This window comes from Marmota flaviventris, chromosome 2, assembly GCF_047511675.1.
Source record: "Marmota flaviventris isolate mMarFla1 chromosome 2, mMarFla1.hap1, whole genome shotgun sequence".
In the NCBI taxonomy this organism is placed as follows: Eukaryota; Metazoa; Chordata; class Mammalia; order Rodentia; family Sciuridae; genus Marmota; species Marmota flaviventris.
The window spans coordinates 178,816,549-178,839,360 of NC_092499.1; the positions used below are offsets into that span (position 1 = coordinate 178,816,549).

At 47.9% G+C, this 22,812-nt stretch overlaps 1 long non-coding RNA gene across 1 annotated transcript; it reads right to left on the reverse strand.

The window, feature by feature from the left end:
- Nucleotides 1–4,456: 4,456 nt before the first annotated feature.
- LOC114100562 (uncharacterized) lies at nt 4,457–12,776 on the reverse strand. Its single transcript, XR_003584093.2, has 3 exons — nt 12,526–12,776; nt 5,548–5,855; nt 4,457–4,686 (listed from the first exon to the last, which is right to left on the reverse strand). It is a non-coding gene; the product is annotated as an uncharacterized lncRNA (long non-coding RNA).
- Nucleotides 12,777–22,812: the final 10,036 nt, after the last annotated feature.

The window sequence follows — 22,812 nt, forward strand, 5'->3', positions numbered from 1 at the left end:
TTAATTTTGGCAGATGGACACTGGGAATTGAACCTAGAGTTGCTCTACAACTGAGCTATACATCTCCAGCCTATTTTTACTTTTAGACTGGGACTCTAAATTGCTGAGGCTGGCCTTGCCTTAAGGTGTTCCTTCTTCAGCTTCTCAAGCAGCTGGGATTACAGGAGTGAGCCACCATACACAATCAGCCCTCAAACTCTGTTTTTGTGTGTGTGTGTGTGGTCGGGTACCAGGAATCAAACCCATGGGCGCTTAACCACTGAGCCTCATCCCCAGCCGTTTTTTTATGTTTTATTTAGAGATAGGTTCTAGCTGAGTTGCTTAGGACCTCACTAAATTGCTGAGGCTGGCTTTGAATTCTTGATCCTGTTGCCTCAGCCTCTGGGATCACAGGCAGACGCCACCAGGCCTGGCTCTCAAACTCTTCAAAGCCTATGTTCTCTCTTCTTAGGGATCCCTCCCTGCCCTCAACTGAGTATTGACCTGATTGACCTCTTACATATGAGAAAACAAAAGTTTGCTACCTGAATTTTGGGACCTGACCCCCAAACCCAAGAGCTTCATCTAGCCTTGAGTCCATCTTGAGGGCTTGGAGGCAGCACTAGAATCCTGCAGGGGTGATGGGGCAGAAGGAGTGACTGGCTTTCTCCAACAGACCTCCTCTCTTCTTGCCTGAAAGTCCCTTCTGGAAGGGTAGGAACAGAAGGTTTCTGCCCTGAGGTCAAATCTGTGTTCAGTCTTCATTTCAATTCATGTATCATTCATTCAACAAATATTGACACCTGTCCTGAGCCAGATTCCATGATAGGGGTTGATTGAGCCTATATTAAGCCCATAGTGACAAAATTAGATGCAGTTCCTGGCCTCTGAGGAGTCACAGTTCATTCGGGGAGACAGACAAGCACAAATGAATCCCATGCACAAGTGACCAAAAATTTTACTTTTTGATACTGGGAATTGAACCCATGAGCTACATTTCTAGCTATATTTATTTTGAGACAGGATCTCTGTAAGTTATCAAGACTGTCCTCAAACTTGTGATCCTCCTGCCTCAGGCTCAGGGGTCCCTGGGATTACAGGTGTGTGCCACCACACCTGGCACATTGGAAATTATTAACAGATGCCAAGAAGCAGGGTGCTTTCAGAATGTACACAGGGTGGTGCAAACCTGTTATCCCAGCTACTCTGGAGGTTGAGACAAGAAGATCACAAGTTCAAGGCCAGTCTTGGCAATTTAGGGAGGCCCTAAGCAACTTGGTGAGAACCTGTCTCAAATAAAAAATAGGCTGGGCCTGATGGTGCATGCATGTAATCCCAGCATCTTGGGAGGCTGAAGCAGGAGAATTGCAAGTTCAAAGCAGCCTCAAAAACTTAAGCCCTAAGCAACTCAGCAAAAGCCTGTCTCTAAAAATGTTAAAAAGGGGTGGGGATGTAGCTCAATGGTTAAGCACTCCTGGGTTCAATTTTTTTTTAAAGAGAGAGAGACAGAGAGAGAGAGAGAGAGAATTTTTTTTTTAAATATTTATTTATTTTTTAGTTCTCGGTGGATACAACATCTTTGTTTGTATGTGGTGCTGAGGATGGAACCCGGGCCGCATGCATGCCAGGCTTGAGCCACATCCCCAGCCCCCAGGGTTCAATTTTTAAAAAAAAAATTTTTAAAGGAGCTGGGGCTGTAGCTCAGTGGCAGAGCACTTGCCTCCTAAGTGTGAGGCACTGGGTTTGATCCTCAGCACCACATAAAAATAAATAAACAAAATAAAGATATTGTGTGTCCATGTATAACTAAAAATATCTTTTTTTTTTTTTTAAGAAAGAGAGAGAGAGAGAGAAAGGGAGAGAGAGAGAGAGAGAGAGAATTTTAATATTTATATTTTAGTTCTCGGTGGATACAACATCTTTGTATGTGGTGCTGAGGATCGAACCCCGGCCGCACGCACGCCAGAGGAGCGCACTACTGCTTGAGCCACATCCCCAGCCCGACTAAAAATATCTTTAAAAAAAAAAAAAAAGGGCTGGGGATGTTTTCAGTGGTTAGGGACCCCTGTACTCAATACCCAGTACCAAAAACAAAAACAAAAACAAAAAACACATCCTTAAGGAAACCACTAGATTTCTCTAATTTCTGTTCTCATAGTGGCAGGTGCTGAGATACTCAATAAATGTGTGGAATCAAATTGAAGGAAATTAAGAAAAGGGAAGTATTCACCCAACACTGGTTACAAGGTACCCTCTTGCCTGCCAGTCCTTTTCTTGTTCTTTTTCTTTATAGCTGGGGATTGAATTCCTATCCTCCCCACCACCACCACCACCACCACCCTTCTACTTCTCTGCCAGTTGTTTTCTACCATTGCAGTCACTGGGATTCTGTGATTTGTTTTTCCACATTTGGGATTCTTCCCTTGCACCATGCCATCTATCTATCTATCTATTTATTTATATAATGTGGAGCTGGGTATTGAACCCAGAGCCTTGTACATGTAAGGCAAGCACTCTATCAACTGAGCTATATCCCCAGTCTAGCACTACTCTGATTTTTGGACCAGCATGGATATCACCTAGGAGCTAACAATTTAGGAGACATGCAGAATCTCAGGCCTGCCAGACTTGCTATTTAGGATCCACTTAAAATTTTTTTTTTTTTCCTGTGTTTGGTCTCCAACTCCAGACCTCACAGATGTTAAGCAATCTTTCTACCACTAAAACTAGACTGTAGACTATCAGGCCTCAGGATCTGCATTTTAATAAGATCCCCAGGCAATCTTGGGCCCATTAAAATTTAAGGTTCTAATAATAATGATCATATTTAATAATAAACATTTTAAGTGCCTACTATGCTTCGTGCTTTAAGCACCTAAATACATGTCATGTATAATGACCATAATATGTTTGAATTGCCTACCTATTATTGCTTATATTCTTCTTTTCTTTTTTTGGTATCAAAACCCAGAATGAACCATTGTTTGTATTTTGAACTCTATCACATTGTGTTACTGCTGTCCTTTATACATCTGTCCCCCTGACACACTAATGATATTGCTTTGGACAAATTGCTAATCTTTCTGGGTCTCTATTTCTTTTTTCCCTTATAGAATGAAACAATAATGGAATCTACTTGAAAAGATCAAATCAAGGCTTAAGGAGCACTTAGCACAACAAAATGATTCTTGGAAAATGCTCAATATATGCTCCTTATTCTAAGTTTTCAGTCTTATAAAAAGAGCATGGCAGGGCTGGGGATATAGCTCAGTTGGTAGAATACTTGCCTTGCATGCACAAGGCCCTGGGTTCCATCCTCAGCACCAAAAAAAAAAAAGCCTGGCAGCCAGGCAGGTGCAGTGTAATCCTGGCCAGGTGCATGCCTGTAATCCTGGCCACTCTGGAGGCTAAGGTAGGAGAAACTCAACTTGGAGGCGAGCCTCATCAAATTAGGGAGGCCCTAAGTGACTTAGCAAGAACCTGTCTCAAAACAAAAAGGACTGGGGCTGTGGCTCAGTGGCAAAGTGCCCTTGGGTTCAATCCCCAGTACAAAAAAAAAAAAAAATTTAAAAGAGCAAGGGTTCAGGGGCCGGGGTTTTGGCTCAGTGGTAGAGCACTTGCCTAGTATGCATGAGACACTGGGTTTGATCCCTGGCATCACATAAAAATAAACAAATAAAATAAAAGGTACTGCTGCATCCATCTACAACTAAAAAATAAAAATAAAAAAAAAAGAGCAAGGGTTCAAAGGTCTTGACACCAAGCACTTCTAGAAGATTCCCTGTAGAACTTAACTTTCACAACAATGTAATGAAGGTACCAGGGCATAAAACAGGCAGGACATTTAGACTCTAGGGAGTACAGAGAGACAGAGAGGGAGAGGAAGAGAGAGAGAGAGGGGTAGATAGATCACATTCATATAACTTAGTATTGTTCTCATCATTTTACTGCTGTGGATCTCTTACTGTGCCTAATTAATGAATTAACTTTCGCTAGGTGTGTATGTGCAGGAAAAGCCTAGTCTATGTCAGATTGGGTAGGAGCTGCAGCTTCAGGCGTCCCCTGGAGGGTCTGGAACCCTGGCCTCCTGGAATACAGGGGGACCCCTGTAGATAAGAAACTAGTTCTGATGTTCTTCAGAATGCACTGCCAGAGGAAGGAAGAAGAGGTGATTACTGTTAATGCCTTAAGTCTGCAACAGGAAATGCAGGCCTGGGCCAGGCCTCCCTTCCAGAGAGCCTCCTCCCGCCCCCATTTGAGACTTAATGAGGGACCCTGCTCCCTCCATTCAATTTAAAATGTCCCTGTGGAGGGCAACCGAGTCCCCACCTCCCCACCCCTCCCCCGCCCCGCAAGTGAAAGGAGTTCATTAAGAAGCAGATTTCAGGCCCCGAGGACTCCCGCTGGGAATTTCACCAAAGGGCCAGGTTTTCCTAGGTGAAAGGTCTGCCCTGCACAATCCAAATGCCAAAGGGCATGTTTTAAAAATTCAACTTTTAATTTTGAGACAATTGTAGATTCATAGTTGTAAGAAATACTCTAGGCGCTATAGTATTCTGACCCAGTTTCTCTGGATGCTCAGATCCAAAGGTGGAGGGACCAGGATATTGACGTCCAAGATTCCGAACATTCCCAGGAAGCCAGGATCTCACCTCGCCTAGGGCGATAATTTCACTGACCAGCTCCAGGGCTTCTTTCTATCAACATCTAGAACAAAAAATTCCATTGGATATTTTTACGTTTCGGTTCTCATTATGATCTTTAGTCCCCTAATTAGAAAATCACATAACAAATTAAAAACACAATTGGTTTGGACTTTTGACATCTATGTCACAAAAGTCATTGATAAGGAAATGCTGCGATTGTTCCAGATTCAAAGAAACTAAAAAAGATAGGGACAGGGGTGTGGCTAAGTGGTAGAGCCTTCGCTCGCTGAGCATGCGCGTGAGGCCTTGAGTCCAATTTTTAGCACCTGGAAAAAATTTATTCTATCAATAAAGTCAACCAGGCCCAGGTAGGATGGACACTGACCAAAAGTAGGGCCCTGGCCGCAGTCCTACTGAGTGGCTTAGTGTAGAAATTGGCTCTGAATTTGCTGGAAGCCGGAGTGGGGGTGGGGGAGTCAATTCCACTTCTAGTTTTTAATCCTTAAACAGGTAAATTAATGAAAATAATCCTCTATTGTTGGACTTCAAGGGAAGTTGGAATTCTCTGATTTCTGTATAGAATTTGGTGATGAAATTGTTTGCTGGTTCAAAGATCCCTGTCTCAATCTCAAGATTGTTGTTGTTGAGATACATTTTCAAAGTGGTATTCCTGGGGAAAAGGACATTAAAACTGTCACCTCTAGAAATCTATTTTTTAAAGGGCCCTTTAAAAAGGTGGAGGGCAGGGATAATAATGCTCCACTTTTCGGAAATCTCACCCTTCATTACAAATTCATGGTAGAGATCCCTTTGCCTGAGAAAATGAGGCCTGGGATCTCTATTGTTGGCTTTGTTTTTCTCTATAGAACAATTATAAAGTGAATGCCTGGCCAAGCCCCCCGTCAAGGCCTGCTATGCATACCTCTGCTGGGTGCTTGTGAACACAACTGGGTGTAACCTGGGAGCTGTTACTTGGAGAACTTTCTCTTCTTTTTGCATCATTTGAAAGATGGAGGGGTCTGTTCCTTCATTCAGGCCCTAGACCTTCAATAAGCACTTCCTGTATGCCAGGCCCTGTGCTAGGTGCTGGCTACAGGGCAGTGAACACGACAGACTGTTGCTCCTCCCTTCTGCTGCCCACGGTCTGGTCTTCTGAGGGAGAAACACCTTACTTGAAGCCTCAGTTGAAGACATTCAGGGGAGAAGTGGAGGAAGGAGGCAGACTTGAGCCTGAAAGATGAACAGCAGCTCAGCAGACAGAGTGTCAACTATCACCAGGCTCTAGACAAGGACACACACAGGGAAGACCCAGGGTCCTGGGCATCTCACCCAAGCCTGGTTTGCAGCATCATGCTGGGTTTATGAAATTCATGAAGCTTGAAGGGAAAGGAATTACCCAAAGAAAATAAGGACAGTTTTATAAAAGAGGTTTGAACACATCCCCTCTGTGTTTATTCTCAAACAGAGCAGGAGGGGCGGGGGTGTAGCTCCTCTACCAAGGGTTTGATCTCCAGCACTGGAAAATAAAGGAGGAGTCAGTATCCAGTCAACCCATCAGTGCAGAGCTGATGAAGCCTGAACGTGGAGCAAATCCAGGAAGCAAAATCCTGGTAACAGGAGAGGAGTCAAGGATGGCACTATGAATTTTGGGCTTATTCCCTGCTACACAATCTGCCTCTTTTTTTTTTTTGACAGTAGAGTCAGCAGGTCCCCAAAGAGGGCAAGACACTTGCCCATGTTCCTTCAGCGGGGTAGCAGAGGTAGCAGGAGAACAGAATCAAGGCTGGGAACCTCTCCTCAGCCATACTTTCCCTCCAGAGGTCAAGTCTGAACTTCCAAAGTTAAGGGAAGCCAAGTCCAGGTGACTTGCTGGTTTGCCTGAGGGCAGGGTAAGGAGATGATGACAGAGAGCTTCCAGGGAGGGAAGGAACATTTAGTGAATGCCCAGTATGGGGTACAAGTGTCCTTGCTCTCAGGAACCTCAGTGTGGATGAGTCAATGTCAATGTTACTGCAGGAGCCTGGGGGTATAACTCAGGGCTAGAAACTTGCCTACCAAGGGCCAGGACCTGAGTCCCATCCCCAGCACTTCCCCCCCAAAACACACACACACACACACAGAGAAAGGAAAAGAAGACACTGATGAATGCTACCTGACCATATTCTTCTGTGCTCTTGTCTAGTGAGGTACATTTATATAAAATAGTTCAATGACCCATTTTGGGATTTTTAAAAAAAGGAGAAAACAAGAGGTTTGGGTGTTCCTGTTGAAAAGGAAAGGTGAGAAACCCACTTTGCAAATGAAGGTGGCTGCTAATGACACCACAATTAAGACCCTGGCACTTCACAATGGGCTCTTTCACATACAAGCCCCAGGCCCCACAGTCCCTGGAATCAGCCTTACTAATTTTATTATTATTCCAATTAGAGTGGCCAGAGGACTGAGGGCAAGCTCCTTTGCATAGTACATAAGGTGGGGGGGGGTCACACGTGACAGAGGGGGGTGGCTCCAGCTGGCACTCCCTGCTCTGCCACCAAACAGAGGTGGCTCTAGGACAAACTGCCTCCACTTGCTGAGCCTCAATTTCCTCAACTAGAAAACAGTTCAGGGTCCCCAACACTGCCTGTAGACCTAGAGGTGAACTGGGCTCACCTTAGTAGCAGGGAGCTCAAGGGACAGACAGAGCTATCTCCACCCGGAGGAGGCAAAGAGAACATTCAACTCTATCCCAGTGGGGAACAGCATGTGTTCACTATTGATAACAATATAGTTTTTTATTTAATCAGCAATTTCATGGTATTTTCCAGTGAGCTAGGCACTGTCTGAAATTATTTATATATATAATTATATATATATAATGAGAATTATACGACCATATATATATAATTATACGACCATTTATATATATAAATGGTCGTATAATTCCCATTATAACCCTTTGAAGTAGGTAAAATTATTATCTTCATTTTAATGATGAAGAAATTGAGACAAGTCTTGTGGTCTTGTGCTCATTAAAACTACCTATCTGCCGGGCACTGTGGTGAAAGCCTGTAATCCCAGCAGCTCAGAAGACTGAGGCAGGAGGATCCTGAGTTCAAAGCCAGCCTCAGCAAAAACTAGGTGCTAAGCAAATCAGTGAGACCCTGTCTCAACATAGAACCGGAGAAGTGGCGCATTGGTCTTGTGCAGCTGAGTTCAATCCCTGGTACCATCCTGCCCAAAATAAACTTCCTGCCCTATATTAAGCACCTATGATCTACTGTGCTAATCACTTCATAGATATTAAAAACCTGTTAACCTGCCCTTGGGGCTATAAAAACCTAAAAGATGATAGTATAATTCAAGACAAATGCAATATTGAACCAGCACTACTTTGTATTTTATTTTGAGACGGGGTCTCACTGCCTTGATAATTTGCTGAGACTGGCTTTGAACTCGCAATCCTCCTGCTTCAGCCTCCCAAATCGCTGGGATTACAGTCGTGTGCCAATGTGCCCGGTCATAATTTCTAAATTATAGAAGAGTTTCAAGGTTTCAAAGCTGGTACAGAGAACTCATGATTTTTAAAAAATATTTTTAAGTTGTAGATGGACACAATATCTTTATTCTTATTTATTTATTTTTATGTGGTGCTGAGGATGGAACCCAGGGCCTCATGCACGTTAGGCAAGTTCTCTACCACTGAGCTACAATCCCAGCCCCAAGAATTCATGATTTTTTTTTTTTCTCTCTCTCTTGGTGGTGCTGGGGATGGGACCCAGGATCACATGCTTGCTAGGAAGTCAATCCTTCTATCACTGAGCCACGCCCTCAGTCCAGATCACAGAATTTTTATCTCCTTAATGCACATTGATCACCTTTTTGATTATAATGATTGTGATCTGATGGGATATGTTTTAAAGTAAATGCTGAGGTGACCACACAGAGCAGCTTCTCACTCAAAGTCTGGCTTCACCCCTGATTAACCTTGTATATGTCCCTCTGTCCTCTGTGCTTTAGTCCCCTTACCTGAAATGGGGCCCCCAAACACCCTTCCCCTGCCTCCCAGTGGGGTGGATGTGAGGCTCAGATAAGATGGCAAATACAACCAAAGGCCTTTGCAAACTGAAGTTCTGTGCCCTGGGGAGGCCACAGGCCATTTTTCCTTCCACCCATTCTCCTGATGGTTATGATCCTTTCTGAGTGCCAGGACCAAGACCACCTGTCATTCAGATACTTGCTCTTCCTGGATTTAGGGCTATGCTGTCCCCAGAAGTGCCTGCCTTGTTTCAGCTCACCCAGCCCCTTGCCATCTGAACCAGCATTCTCCTTGGTGGCACAGACATCCTGTGCCAGGTGGCAGGTCTTGGCTTAATGTTCAGAAAGCAGAGGTCCACCAGGCCTCCCAAGTTCACAGAGATTTTTTTCCACATAGACCTTCCCTAGATGGTGGGGCTAAACCATAAGTCCTCCCAAGAGATCCCCTTCTTGCTGGGTGTGATGGCACACCCCTGTAATCCCAGCAACTGTGGAGGATGAAGTAGGAGGATTGCAAGTGAGGCCAGTCTTAGCAATTTAGCGAGATCCTGTCTTAAAATTAAAAAATAAAAAACGTTGGATGCTTATAATTGCAGTGGCTTAGGAGACTGAGGCAGGAGCATTGCAAGTTCAAGGCCAGCCTTAGCCACTCAGAGAGGCCCTAAGCAACTTAATGAGACCCTGTCTCAAAATAAAAAATAATTTGTTCCCAGGTTTTGGCACCAAAAATAAATAAATAAACAAACAGGGCTGGGGATGTAGTTAAGCACCCCTGGGTTCAAACCCTCATACAGAAATTAAAAAAAAAAGTGACTGGGGGTATAACTCAGTGGTAAAGTGCCCCTGATGTCAATCTCTAGAACCAAAAAAAAAAAAAAAACCAGAGAGAGAGAGTGCAAGCTAGAGAGAAGAGATCATCTTTATTGGTCTTCCTGTAGCAACTGACCAGAATAATACACTTTTATTTACTTTATTTTATTTTATTTTTGTACTGGGGATTGAATCCACAGTGCTCTACCATTAATCTATAAACCCAGAAATTTTTATTTTTATTTTGAGACAGAGTCTCACTAAATTGCCCACACTGACAACCAATTTGCCATTCTCTTGTTTCAGCCTCTTGAATCACTGGGATTATAGGCAGATGCCACCAAGCCTGGCGGGAACATACTTTTGGGTGTTTGTCCCCAACACCAAGAATTTCCTGCTGCTCCTCCCCCTCAGGCCCTGCAGGGAACAAGGCAGGTGCTGAGGCAGTTCCTTCCTCAAGTCTCCTTAGCCTTTTCCTGGGCTCTTAGGTAGAGAAATATCCAGTGAGTTTAGACACTTTAGCAACTCTTAAAGTCTTTGCCATTTGCTCATTTAATCACTAACTGGCAAGAGATGCATGGAGGCCAAGGTGCTAGGAACAGCATTTGCCAGTAATCCCAGGTACTCTGGAGGCTGAAATCAGGAGGATTACAAATTTGAGGCCAGCCCAGGGCAATTTAGTGAAATACTGCCAAAAAGTCAAATTTATAAAAGGGCTGAGCTGGGCACATACTTCAGTGGTAGAGAGCTTGCCCTGCACGAGTGAGCCCTGGGTTCAAGCCCCAGACAGAAAGACACACACACACACACACACACACACACACACACACACACGGCAAGGAGAAAGCTGGGTTTACTCAGACCTAGAGCCCCAAAGGCAGGAAACCTGTGTTCCTTCATTCATTCAACAAACTTGTATCCAGCTCCTTTTGGTACTGGGCTTCCCCTCCCCCCATCATTACTAGAAAGAAAATTTGCATCAACCCAAGATAGACAGATGTAGTTCCTGCCTTTTTAGAATGAACTTTACAATGTGTATGTAGAACCATGTAAACAAGAAATATGCAAATCAATTTCAGCCAGCTCTAAGAGCTACCTGATCAGAATGAAATAGAAAAGTAGTGATGGAGAGGGGAGGTGGTTCGGTGGGGCAGTCGGGAAGAGCTTCTCCGGAAGGTGACCTTTTGGGAGAGAACTGAGTGGTGAGAAGTTTGTCATGCAGTGCTCTGGGAAAAGAATGTCCAGGTAGAAGGAACAGCCGCGCAAGTCCAAACTGCAAACAGCAAAGAGGAGGGAAGATTGGAATGGAGTCAGCGAGGGGAGAGGGCAGGAGATACCTGAAGAGGTAGGCAGCATTAGCTCATTACAGGGTCTTGTAGACTCTCCTGTCAATCATTCCTGTATTCACTCAACACATTTATTTTTAATATGGGGGCTTGAACCCAGGGCACTTAACCACTGAGCCACATCCCGAGCCCTTTTTATTTATTTATTTATTTTTAATTTTGAGATTGGGTCTCACTAAGTTGCTTAGGGCCTCACTAAGTTGCTGAAGCTAGCCTTGACTTGCAGTTCTCCTAATTCAGCTTCTGGAGACCCTGGGATTACAGGCATGTGCCACCATGTCTGGTTTAAGACTTATTTATTGAGCGTCTACTTTGATCCTGTCCTCAGTCTAATACATGGAGACAATTAGCAGATAAAGGAAATAAATAAATATAAATACTAGGAACGGTAATATTAGGAAGCACCATTTTCAGATAATACAATGTCCATTTAACGGCAGAGGCAACAAGACGTGCTCATGGAGTCGGGCTTCTTCCTCAGGGAGAGGATGTGTGCAGAGCCTGGGAACCCAGGCAGCCAGAGACCTGATGGCCTCTTCTCTCCGTTCCCCTCCCCTCCGCTAAAGATGGCTGACAAAGACCTAGCTGAGTGGAAGGGAGGAAGGGCTAGTTAGAGGGTCCATAGCGGGGTGACCTGCAGAGGCATAGCAGCGCCCCAGTGGCACTGCGAATGACTGGAGGTGAGGGTGAAGCGGAGACTGCTTGCTGTGTGACTTCAGAGGGGGCCTTTCCGTCTCTGGGCCCCGCATCCAGATCTGTCTGGGGTGGGGTGGGGGGGCTGGATAAGGAGGAGAGTTGGGTATCTGCAGTCCCCTTCAGGCTGGTTATCCCCGTCGGTGATTTAACAGGCCTTTGGGGACGAGAGGCGGCGCCCGCGGAGGAGGGGCCGAGGGAGGCTCCCGGAGTGATTTCAAATTTCCCTCGTCCGCTCCCCCCCGCGCCGCGGCCGGGCTCTGAGTGGCTGCGGCGGGGGCGGCCCCGGGTGGGGGCGGGGCGAGGGCCGGGCCGGGGCTACAAGGGGAGTCGGCGCCGCCCCCTGCCCACCCTCAGCAGCTGCCCGGCCCGGCCCGCGCCGCTCCCACGCAGCAGCCGCCCCCAGCCCCGCCGCCTCGGCCCGCGTGGACGCCCCGGGCGCCCCCCGACGACGGCACCGGCCCCCTGGCAGGCGGGCGAGCGGGCGGCCGCGCCCGCCGGCACCGCGGGGGTTAAGTGGCCCAAGTAAACGTAGCTCGGCGATCGGCGCCGGAGATTCGCTAGCCCAGCGCCCTGCGCGGCCGCCCGCCGCCTCCCGCCAGCCGGTCCCGACCCGCGGAGCGACCACCGAGCCGCGCCCGAGCCAACCCCGCGGCAGGTGAGCGTCCCGGCCCCCGAGGCTCGCGACCCCGCGCGGACGGCTCGTGGGGGCGAGCTCGGGGCTCCGGACGGCGCGGGGACTCCCGGGACCTCCTGGGGAGGGATCCCCGCCGCTCCGCGGACCTGGCTTGAGGGGTGGGGCGTGGGGAAGGGTCCCCTGACCCCACGCGGGGTGGTGTGCAAGCGGGACACGGGAGCTTGTCTTACCAGGAGGGGACACGCATAGAGGGCTACCCTGGTACCCCGAGAGCCGGGAGGGAGAGTTCCGACCCCAGGGAGCGGCTGCAGCCTCTCTGGGGTCTAGAATCTAGGGAAGAGGTGCCCTCCCCGGGAGTGGAGCCAGAAGGGATCTTACCCGGGCGGGGGGTCCTTACCTGGACTTGGCCTTAGGGGAGACCCCTTCGGAGTCTGGGGAGGAGGAAGAGGGAGTTGTGCTGTGGAGGTGGGCGTGGGTCCGGCTTGGGCATTCAGGAGAGGGGCCGTCCCGCTGCCTAAGGGCTAGGGTGGTGCTTGTGTGTCCAGGCACCAAGGTGGGTCACGGTGTCCTCGCGGGTCCCGGGCGTGAGCCAGAGGGGCGTCCTCAGTCCTCCGGAGCTGAGCCACGACAGGCGATGCGCAGCCGCCGGGACGCGCCTTCCTGCGCACACCTGGTCCCGGAGCAGCCGCGGGGGGCGGTGCCTCCTGCCGCGCCGCCTGCCTCAGGGGCTCACTTTCCATTCTTAGCCTTCTTCCGGGGTGAATCTGGCCCCACTTTCCAAACTCGCACACTGAGGCCTCAACTTTCACCCCCCCCCCCCCCCCCGCCAAAGCTAAGTGCCCGTGTGATCGTTTGGGGGTAGTTTTTCTCCCCTATTGTTCTAGAGGAGAAAGTGGAAGCCAGCAAAGAGCCGAGGTTGAGCACCGAGAGAGAAAGTTACCATTGGGCGCAGGCTTTCCTGCTGAAGCCTCACCTGTGGCCGGAGTGCCGGGCCCTCAGCCTTCCTCCATCCGGTCCTCTGCGCTGGGAGCCAGGCTTGCAGAGCTCCTGCACCTTCTCCACCGCCCAGGCCCACAGGCTGAGGGATGCATGGATTAAAGGGAATCCAGCGCAGACTACGAACTTTGAACTGCCCTCTCTGAGTTCAGAATGTTGGTTTGGGCAGACTGGCTAGCAATTGTTTTCGGAGGTAGCTCCTGCTTGTCCCAGGACGTTGACCTTACTCAGCCCTCCTTCATCAGGCTAGCCTTTGGTGCTTCTTTTTGGCCCTAGGGAACCTGGTAGCAGATTTGAGCCTCCTGCCACCGTATTGAAATGTATATTTCTTTATTTAATGCTGGGATCTTGTGCATGCTAGGAAAAGGGGCCTACCACTGTGGTATACCCCCAGTCCTACCATATCTGTCAAGCACTCAATAAATGTTTGCTATAAGGCATAATTAACTAGCACATGGGCTAAGCAGGCTTCCCTAAGGAGCCATAGGTTTTGAGCACGTGTTCAAATCCTGTTTCATTCAGCGAGGCCATCACCCTCTCTGTGCCTCAGCTTTTACATCTGTGAAATAGGAACACTCCAATCTCAGATTGTGTGAAGGTGAAGCCAGTTTCATGTGTAATTTAACCTCTTTAGTCCTCCAGTTTCCTTTGAGAAACTGGAAAAAGTCAGTACCTGGCAAAGGGTCAGCGCATGAGGGAGTTTAATGTTTGTGCTATTGACCAGTAACCCCTCTCTTTAGGTTGGTATGAGTGGAGAATTGGGGATGGAAGGAGGCACCCCTTGCCAGGCCTTCCTTTTCCTGTCTTCCTGGAGGTGCCCCAAGCCTTTCTTAGCTCTGCGAGCTATTCCAAATCATCATCGTTGTCCATGGTGGGGGGAGTTGGCAGGAAGGCCCGCCTTTGTTCCCATTTGAAAGAGCCATGGTTTTTTATGAGTTGGGACCCTTTTTAACTCCGCCCCTTCCAAGCTTGGGGCCAACTGTGAAGGTGTAATTGCAGAGTCCATGAGATCTTTACCTTTCCTCCTGGGTTGGAGAGAGCTGAGACAAAGGAACCAGGTTGGGGGGCCAGCCACATCCTCTAAAGCCATAGCTTAACCTCCAGCCCTTGCTGAGGTTGGGGGATGGGAAGAGAGAATTGGGAGCTGGGTGCTGGCAAGAGGAGGGAGGGGCAAGGGAGATGGGGTGGGGAAGGCTGCTTCCTTCTCTTCCTGCAGCCACGTGGGCCCTGTGACACACAGAAGCCTGTCTCCTTCATCACTGCAGCCCCAGGGACCTGCTACAGTGGAGGTTTGACAAGTTTTTCCAGGAAAACTTACCTTGGGATTCCTTTGTCCCAGACAAGCTCCCATGCTGACCATACTACTTCCAGTTGCAGACATCTTATCGATTTTACCTGCTGATTGTACCTGCTAAACCTGAAGCTCTCTGGGTGCAACCTTTATCAGTATCAGGGATCAGCTTTGTTTTTCTAAATTGTTAAATGTTATGAATTCAGGGTGGTTTCTGGTTACATGCTGAAGGATGGAATTCCTCATTTCTTTTGCAGGCCACTCTTCCTTTGCAAGGGGACTGGACTGGATTTGGGTGGGGCTAATGCTCTCACTGGGTGCCTTTTGCAGGTGAAGGAACTGAGGCTGTGGGGAATAACCAGTTGCTTCAGCATCATGGTGATGACACTTCCCTACCTACCCCCATCCAGTAAAGGTTTTTCAGAGGATAGAAGCCTAATGCAGATGAGGCTGGCTGACTGGAGAAAGTGGCCTGGTGCATGCAGAAGGACCCCACTCAGCAAGGCTGTTACTGTAAATTGCCTTTCATGGGAGCCCTTCCCACTTGGGAAGTGGATACAAATTTGCTCCTACCCAGCATGGCTGCCAGGAGGATTAAGTGGAATTCAAGGGCCTTTTAGCTTTTTTTTTTCCCAGTACTGGGGATTGAAGCTAGTGATACTCCACTACTAAGGTGTAGCTCCTGGTTTCCCCAGCCCCTTTTTTAATTTTGGGGACAAAGTCTTACAAAGTTGCTGAGGCTTTCCTACAACTTGGCAATCCTCCTGCTTCAGCCTCCTGAGTAGCTAGAATTACAGGTGTGTGCCACCAGGCCCATCTTAGAGCTTGCTTTTAGTTGCTCATTCACTAAATTACTTGGGGAGGGGGGCTAAGTATTGTTAGTATTATTTAAAGCCCATTGTCTGTAGGGTCAGAAGCTCAGGGTTCAATAAACCTTGAGGGACCCGGTTCCCGCTCAGTGGTAGGGCACTTGCCTAATAGCATGGGGCCTTGAGTTCATTACCTCTGTCTCTACCTGTGTACCCCTCCCTCCATCAAGCAACATTCACTTTGTGTGTGTGTGTGTGTGTGTGTGTGTGTGTGTGCTGTTTGGTGCTGGGAATTGAACACAGAATCTTGAGCATGCTAGGCAAGGGCTGTACCTTAGTCACTACCCCCTCACCCCTGAATTTTTTGATATGAATAAAAGTCATTTATAGTCATTAGACATTTGGATATGGCCTATAATCTCACCATCCCACCTGAAAGCCAGGACCCAGGTAAGCCTTGCCTAAGCAAAGGGACAGGTTGTAAGGAATGCAGAGTGGCAAGCGACTTAATCTCAATTGGATTTTAGGGCCCAGCAGTCACCATTGGGTTTGGCTTCAGGGCAGACAGGTCACTCTTAAAGAAGAGAGATTTAGTTGGCTTCCCTCCCTTCTTACCTGCTTGGCTTGCGCCTGGCCTGGTCTCATTACTTCACTCACAGATTTTTTTCATTCATTCATTCCAACAGTATGGGCTGTGCTCTCCTCCTTCCTCACCCACTTTCACTGTTCTCCCCTTTCTTATGCGGTGCTGAGGATTGAACCCAGGGCCTCACATGGCCAGGCAAGTGCTCTACCCCTGAGTGACAACTCCAGCCCTGCTTGCTTTTTTTTTTTTTTTTAATAGTATTAGGAATTGAACTCGGATGCTCTACCACTGAGCAACATCCCCAGCCCATTTTTTTTGTTTTATTACACAATCTTTTTGTACCTGAAATTAAACTCAGAATCTTAACCAGTGAGCCACATCCCCAGCCCTATTTTTTGTATTTTATTTAGAGACAGGTCTCACTAAGTTGCTTGGGGCCTCAGGGATTACAGGCATGCGCCACCCTGCCCGGCCTTATTATACAGTTTTGTAACAGGGTCTCCCTCAAAGTTTGGAGTGACTTGCAATCATGGCTTGGTCTCCCCACTCAGTCACTGGGATTACATACATGCGCCACTGAACCTAGCTCTTTGTCTTTTATTCCTCCTACTCAAAACTAAATTTTCCATAAAATTGTCTTTTACAGCCTTTGAAAATTGTGAGAGCAATGAGCAGCCTTTGGGATTGTGAGCAGGAAATTAGAAATGCAGTTCTTAAGACTGATAGCTGGGGGGCTGGGCTTGTGGCTCAGTGGTAGAGCTCTCCCCTAGCAGGAGTAGGACCCAGGTTCAATTCTCAGCACCACATAAAAATAAAGGCATTGTGTTGTATCCATTAAAAAAAAAAAAGACTGATAGCTGGGTGTGGTGGTGCACACCTGTTATCCCAGCAATTGAGAGGCTGAAGTAGGGGGATTCCAAGTTAAGAGGCCAGCCTCAGCAACTTAGCAAGGAAACTTGCTAAGTTTCAAATAAAAAAGGCTGGGATGTGGTTTAGTAGTTAAGTACCCTTGAGTTCCATCCCCAGTACAAAAAAAAAAAAAAAAAAGGTTGATGGGGGTAGAACAATTCAGTGAGAAAGGGAAGTTGGAGGGGAAAAGTTTCCTTTTGGGAGAGGGGAGAGGTTGCTGCTGACCAGGTGTTTGTCTGAGGGGGTCAGAAGAGGGTTGTAATTTCCATCTCAAGTTTGGAGAATAAGTCTTGGTGGTATAGAGGTGTATCTCCCTTCCCTATGGCAGGGGAGAAATTCCTTGATCACCATCTCCCTGAAGATTTCTGTGCTCATAACAGTTCTCCATCAGATGTTGAATCCCCTGACTTGAGAGAGGTTTCTTGGAACTTCGTCCTTATATTATACTTTCTGGGTGATATCCTAAGCTTCCAACACCTCTATTTGAAATTGTCTCTTAAAAAATTCCATTCCCCCCCCCCTAGTGCTGGGAACTGAGCCTAGGGCCTCCCACATGGTCTGTAAATGCTGTGCCACTGAGCTACATCTCCTATGTGTGGTGGCACTGGGTGTTGAACCCAAGGCCTCACACATGCTAGGCAAGTGTTCTACCTGGGACCTATGTCCCCACCCTTTCTAAAACTTTAATTCTTTTTCAGGGTCTTGCTGACTTTCCTAGCCTGGCCTCTAATTTCCAATGCTCTCCTGCCTTTGCCCCTGCCCTCAAGTCACTGGGCTATAGATGTGTGCCATCATGCCTGTCTCCATTACGCTTTCAGTATATTTTTTTGTTTTCATTTTTATCACGTGTTGGTATTGGGTGGGGTCAGCATTATACTACTGAGCTACACTTCCAGTCCCATTTTCTTTCCTTTTTTTTTTTTTTTTTTTTGTAATGGGGATTGAACCCAGGAGGTGCTTAACCAAGGAGCTTCATCCCCAGCTTGTTTTATTTTTTGAGATGGGGTCTTGCTAAATTGCTTAGGGCCTTGCTAAGTTGCTGAGGCTGGCCTTGATATTTGAACTTCCTGCCTTAGCCTCCCAGATCACTGGGATATTAGGCATGTGCCACCATGCTGGGGCCTGTTTTCATTTTTTTTTTTTTTAATCTTGTAGATGGACTCAAACTTTTTTTGAGTGTGTGTCTCACACAAGCTAGGCAAATGCTCTACCACAGCCACAATCCCAGCCCTTGTTTTTATTTTTAATGTTTAATTGTTGAACATTTACTGAGAATTCCCATCTATTGTCTATGGGACTTAGAAACTGGCGAATTTGGGCTGAGGATCTAGCTCATTGGTAGACTGGCATGGAGGTGTCCCTGTGTTCCAATCCTAGCACCACTCCAAAACAACCACAGAAACAACATACAGGGTGAACATTTTTGTGGGGCTATAAATGGAACTTGTCTTTGGGTTTCCCTTTGAAAGGTATCCACTGTTGAGTCTTATTTCTAGAGCTAGGAATTTTTTTTTTTTTTTGGGGGGGGGGGATACCAGGGATTGAACTCTGGGGCACTCAACCACTGAGCCACATCCCCAGCCCTATTTTGTATTTTGTTTAGGGACAGGGTCTCACTGAGTTGCTTAGAACCTGGCTTTTGTTGAGGCTGGCTTTGAACTCCTGCCTCAGCCTCCCAATCCACTGGGATTACAGGCAGGTACCACCCTGCCCAGCTCAGGGCTAGGAATCTTCTAGGAGACTTAGGCCTGGCAGCAGGGGTAGAGCCAATCCTGGGGAGTAGAGTTCTCAGGCTGCCATCCTCCCTAGGCCCAATCCCAAGGAAAGGGCAGCAGGGTTGGAGGTTGTCTGCAGAAAAGTCTGGGGAAGGGCACTGGGAGAGGAGGGGGAGGGGCCTTCGTCCTTTCCATCCCCCAAGCAGCCCCACCTTCTCAGGTAAGCTTCAGCAGATCAGCAGTTGCTTCCTGGTGTAGGCGAGCTGGACAACAGCTGGGGCTCCAGTCTAGGCTTTCACTAGGGACCCCCCCCCCACACACACACCTGTTCCTGAGGGGTGGTATTGCTAGCAGCCCTGGCTCTCTGAATCTGGGCTGTGTGACAGTGGAAGCCAGAACAGTGAGCGTTACCTTGTGAGCATCATGAAGTTGCAGCACTCCACAGGAGACCCTGAAGGTAAGCAGAAAGAAACCAGCTCCCGAGGGTCTTGGGGTGTTCTGCATAGACCTGTGAGTAGAATGGAGTTTAGAGTAACTGGGCGGTATTAAATATGTTGGTCTCTATGACCTGAGACTATGTAACTATCAGAGTGAAATACTGTTGCAAATGCTTTTTTTTTTTTCTTCTGGCACAAGGGATTGAACCCAGGAGTGCCTAGCCACTGAACCACATTCCAGCACTTTATTTTTTAATTTGAGCAGGGTCTCACTTTGCAGCCTGGCCTCAACTTTGCAGTCCTCCTGCCTCAACCTCCCTCTGCCCTGGCATTACAGGCAGGGGCCACTGCGCCCCTCACAAAACAGACCTCTTCCTCCCGCTGGTTGGAATCTGCTAAACTGGCAGGACACAGAGTGTGTGGGCTACTGTGCTCCTGAGAAGGTCAGTGCCAGTGATATAGGCCTGAATGACAGCTAGGTTGAGGTGGGCAGATTCAACCCCTCCCCAGGGAATTTGGTCAGTTTTTAAAAAGTTTATGTGAGATGCCATGGGTTCCTTGGTCAGCTGATTGTGGAAACCATTCACTCATCTGTCCACCTTTATTTTGCTATTTTTTTTCTTTGAATATAACTTGTCTAGTTTTTGTATTGTGAAAAAATTTGTCCTTTCAGTATTTAATGTACAGGACCTTTCTTGTTGGGGGGGGGCGGATATAAAAAAGCCCACCAACAGCTACAAGTGTTACATTTATCTGTAAAGCTGAGATTTCCTCAGCCAAGGGCAGGAGTGAACACCCCTAATCCCAGCTGAGGCAGGAGGATGGCAAGTTCAAGGCCAGCCTGAGTGACTTAGAGAGGTCCTCAGCAACTTACCAAGACCCTGTCTCAAAAAATAAAAAGGATTGCGGATGTGGCTCAGTGGTAAGGGGCCCTTGGTTCTGTCCCCAGCTACAACAAAAAACCACAAAGGAAGGGGTGTCCCAGGCGCCTTTAAGGAAAAAACAACCTGCAATAAGGTTGACAGGCTTCCCTGGAAGGTGGGAGCACTCACTCTCCTGTCACTCTCCTGCGAGTGACTGAAAGTGGTAGCAAGGAGGACCAGATCTGGTGACCCAGCATTGGCCAGCATGCCTGAGGCCCTGGACTCTGTCCCCAGCATTGCAGAAGGCAGTAGCTCAGAGCCAAGTGTGGTGGTACATTCCGTGGTACCATCTGCATGGGAGACTGAGGCAGGAAGGCCACTTTAGTCCAGAGCAGGGAGAGCCGCATAACGACACCTCAGGAAAAGATGCAAGGACCAACACAACAGGAGTGAGTCCACATTCATGGAGTGCACATAGGCCTTCTACGGGTCTGATTTTCTTTCAGGAAGAGAAGTAGATTCCTACCTCATGCCGGGTACAAATAATTAGGTTGATTATTCAAAGGAAGAAATATTTCTTGGATGTGAGTTATCTGGCTTAGGGCAGTGGGTTTCCCCACAAGTCACCCTCCGGAGCCATGATTTTTTATGGGAAGAAAAATTGTCCAGAAGGGAAGGGGCTGGGTTGTAGCCCTTGCCTAGCCCAGGTGAGAACCACATAAAAACAAGAGGAGCCAGGCACATCAGTAATCCCAGCTGAGTAGGAGGCTGAGACAGAAGTTCAAAGACAGCCTCAGCAACAGCAAGGGCCTAAGCAACCCCCTCCAAAATAACTTGGGGCTGGGGATGTGGCTCAAGTGGTAGCGCGCTCGCCTGGCATGCGTGGGGCCCGGGTTCGATCCTCAGCACCACATACAAACAAAGATGTTGTGTCTGCCAAATGCCAAAAAATAAATACTATTTAAAAAAAAAAAAAAAAAAAAACAAAATAACTAAATAAAATAAAGGTTAAATCCTTTAAAAAAATTTGTCCAGAAGAACATGGCCCATTAATAAATGGGTTGTATTATGCAGATTTCTTTTTCTAAAAATAGCCCCTCCCAGTAGCAGGTTATTTTATTTTGGAGATAGGGTCTCTCTAAGTTGCTGAAGCTGACCTCAAATTTGAGATCCTCCTTTTTCAGTCACTGGGATTTCAGGTGTGCACCACCATGCCTGCCTCTCCTATTTTTTTTCTGTGGATTGAACCCAGGGGTGCTTCTACTACTACTTCTACTACTAATCTACATCCCCAGCCCCTTTTCTTTTGAGACAGGATCTAGTGGCTGAACTTGGCCTCCAATTGGCCTTGCCTTGCTTTAGTCTCCTGCCTTTGGGGAAATACAGGTATGCACCACTGCCCAGTGTCACTTCCCTGTTGATGACCATTTGTGGACTTTGCTGGGACAAGCAGGACTTTGTGGATCTTGGTGAGAGCTTTGGGCAGGGTGGATTCCCAGCGGTGTAGAATCCTGTGTAACAGGACAGGGATGCTTGGCCGTGGACAATCTCAAGGTTGCCCTCACACAGGCTGAATGGTTGTCTTCACTGCACGGGTATCTGTAGCAATGGGTGCATCACATTGCAAGGTCAGAGGCCTCGAGCTGGCCTTCCAGAATATTGGCCTCTTTGCTGTGCTTAGACCAGGGGAAAGCAAGGCAGAGGGTCGTAGGCTCTGGTTTGGCAAAGGGCAGATGGCGGGAGGAGTGGACTCTAGTCTAGTTTGTCTTAGCTTTTCAGTCTGTGTTCTTGGGATTATTATTTTTTTTCCCTGTGAATTTCATGAAAGGTAATATTATAACTTAGGTCAATGACAACATTTGGTTATATTTTGGTGTCAACTCTATTCTGCACAAGGCTGCTAGGAGCATCCTCATAGCCAAATTTTGTAAGTTTTCCCATATTGGCAAATTCTTTGGGAATTCCAATTAGCATGCTGAGGCCTACCTTTTGCTATAGGATGACAGGGTGCTTGTGATCATGCCCTAGGGGCGCTGAGCAATCCCCAGACACCTCCTGAGGCTGGCAGGGTGAAGCCCTGCTGCTTTGGCAAATTTTGGGGGGCACGAGCTAAGGGCCTCCTGGGTAATGTACTCCACCCTCTGCAGCAGCCAAGAGCTTATCCCTCTGAGACAGAGCTGGAGGAATGGCAAGAGGGGAAGAATCTCCAGGGTGTAGGGTTTTAACCCCTATCCTGAGTGACAGTCCCCTCATTTCACTTGGGAATCCGCTCTCCCTTGCCCAGGCCCTGCAGGCAAAGGGATGTTGGAATTAGGGGCTGTGGGGATCTTGCTTTGCCTTGGTGGGGGCGGTGGCTGGAGGTGAGGCAGATATCCCAAAGGCTCCCCTTCAGGCCCAAGGACACCCTCCATCCTGCATTGTGAGGCTTAATTCAATTAACATTTACAAGGTGCTCTGAGCTAGCTCTGCTGTGGTGCCAGCCCATGGGAAATGAATGACATCAGCTTTATTGCAGGGTTGGAGGGGGCGTCCCTGGGTCTCCCCATGTTGAGCCTAATTGGGAGCCACTTACTCCCCCTGTCTGCCACATTGCATTTGAGCATGTCTGACCTGATCCAATGCCACTGCCCACCACTGAATCACATGCTGGACCCCAGCCTCTGGGAAAGGGTCAAAGTTCACATTTCCTCTCTAGGTCAGGCAGCCCCCTACTGTGAAAGTAAACACTCAGCTGGTGGACCCCGCCTCTGGCGCTCATCACTTTCATAATTCCTGTCTGCTTTGTGTCAGGGTGCAGTTAGGCAAGTGCCCTGGGCTGCCTGGGCATGAGACTTGGCACTGCCACTTTGCTGGGTGACTTAACTCCTCAGTCTGTTGAAAGCAGTTTGACAATGGAACCTGCCTTGGGGGAGGAGGTGGGGGTAAAAAGATGTTTGTAGCATGATTTTCTGCCTACAGGGACCTTTTGGGATCTCTTAATCATTATTCATGTGAATAATGGCTGAAGGGCACAGCAATGTCCTAAAGCCAGCAAGTCTACCACTCTGGAAAAATCCCTTAGGGAGATACCACCTCCTT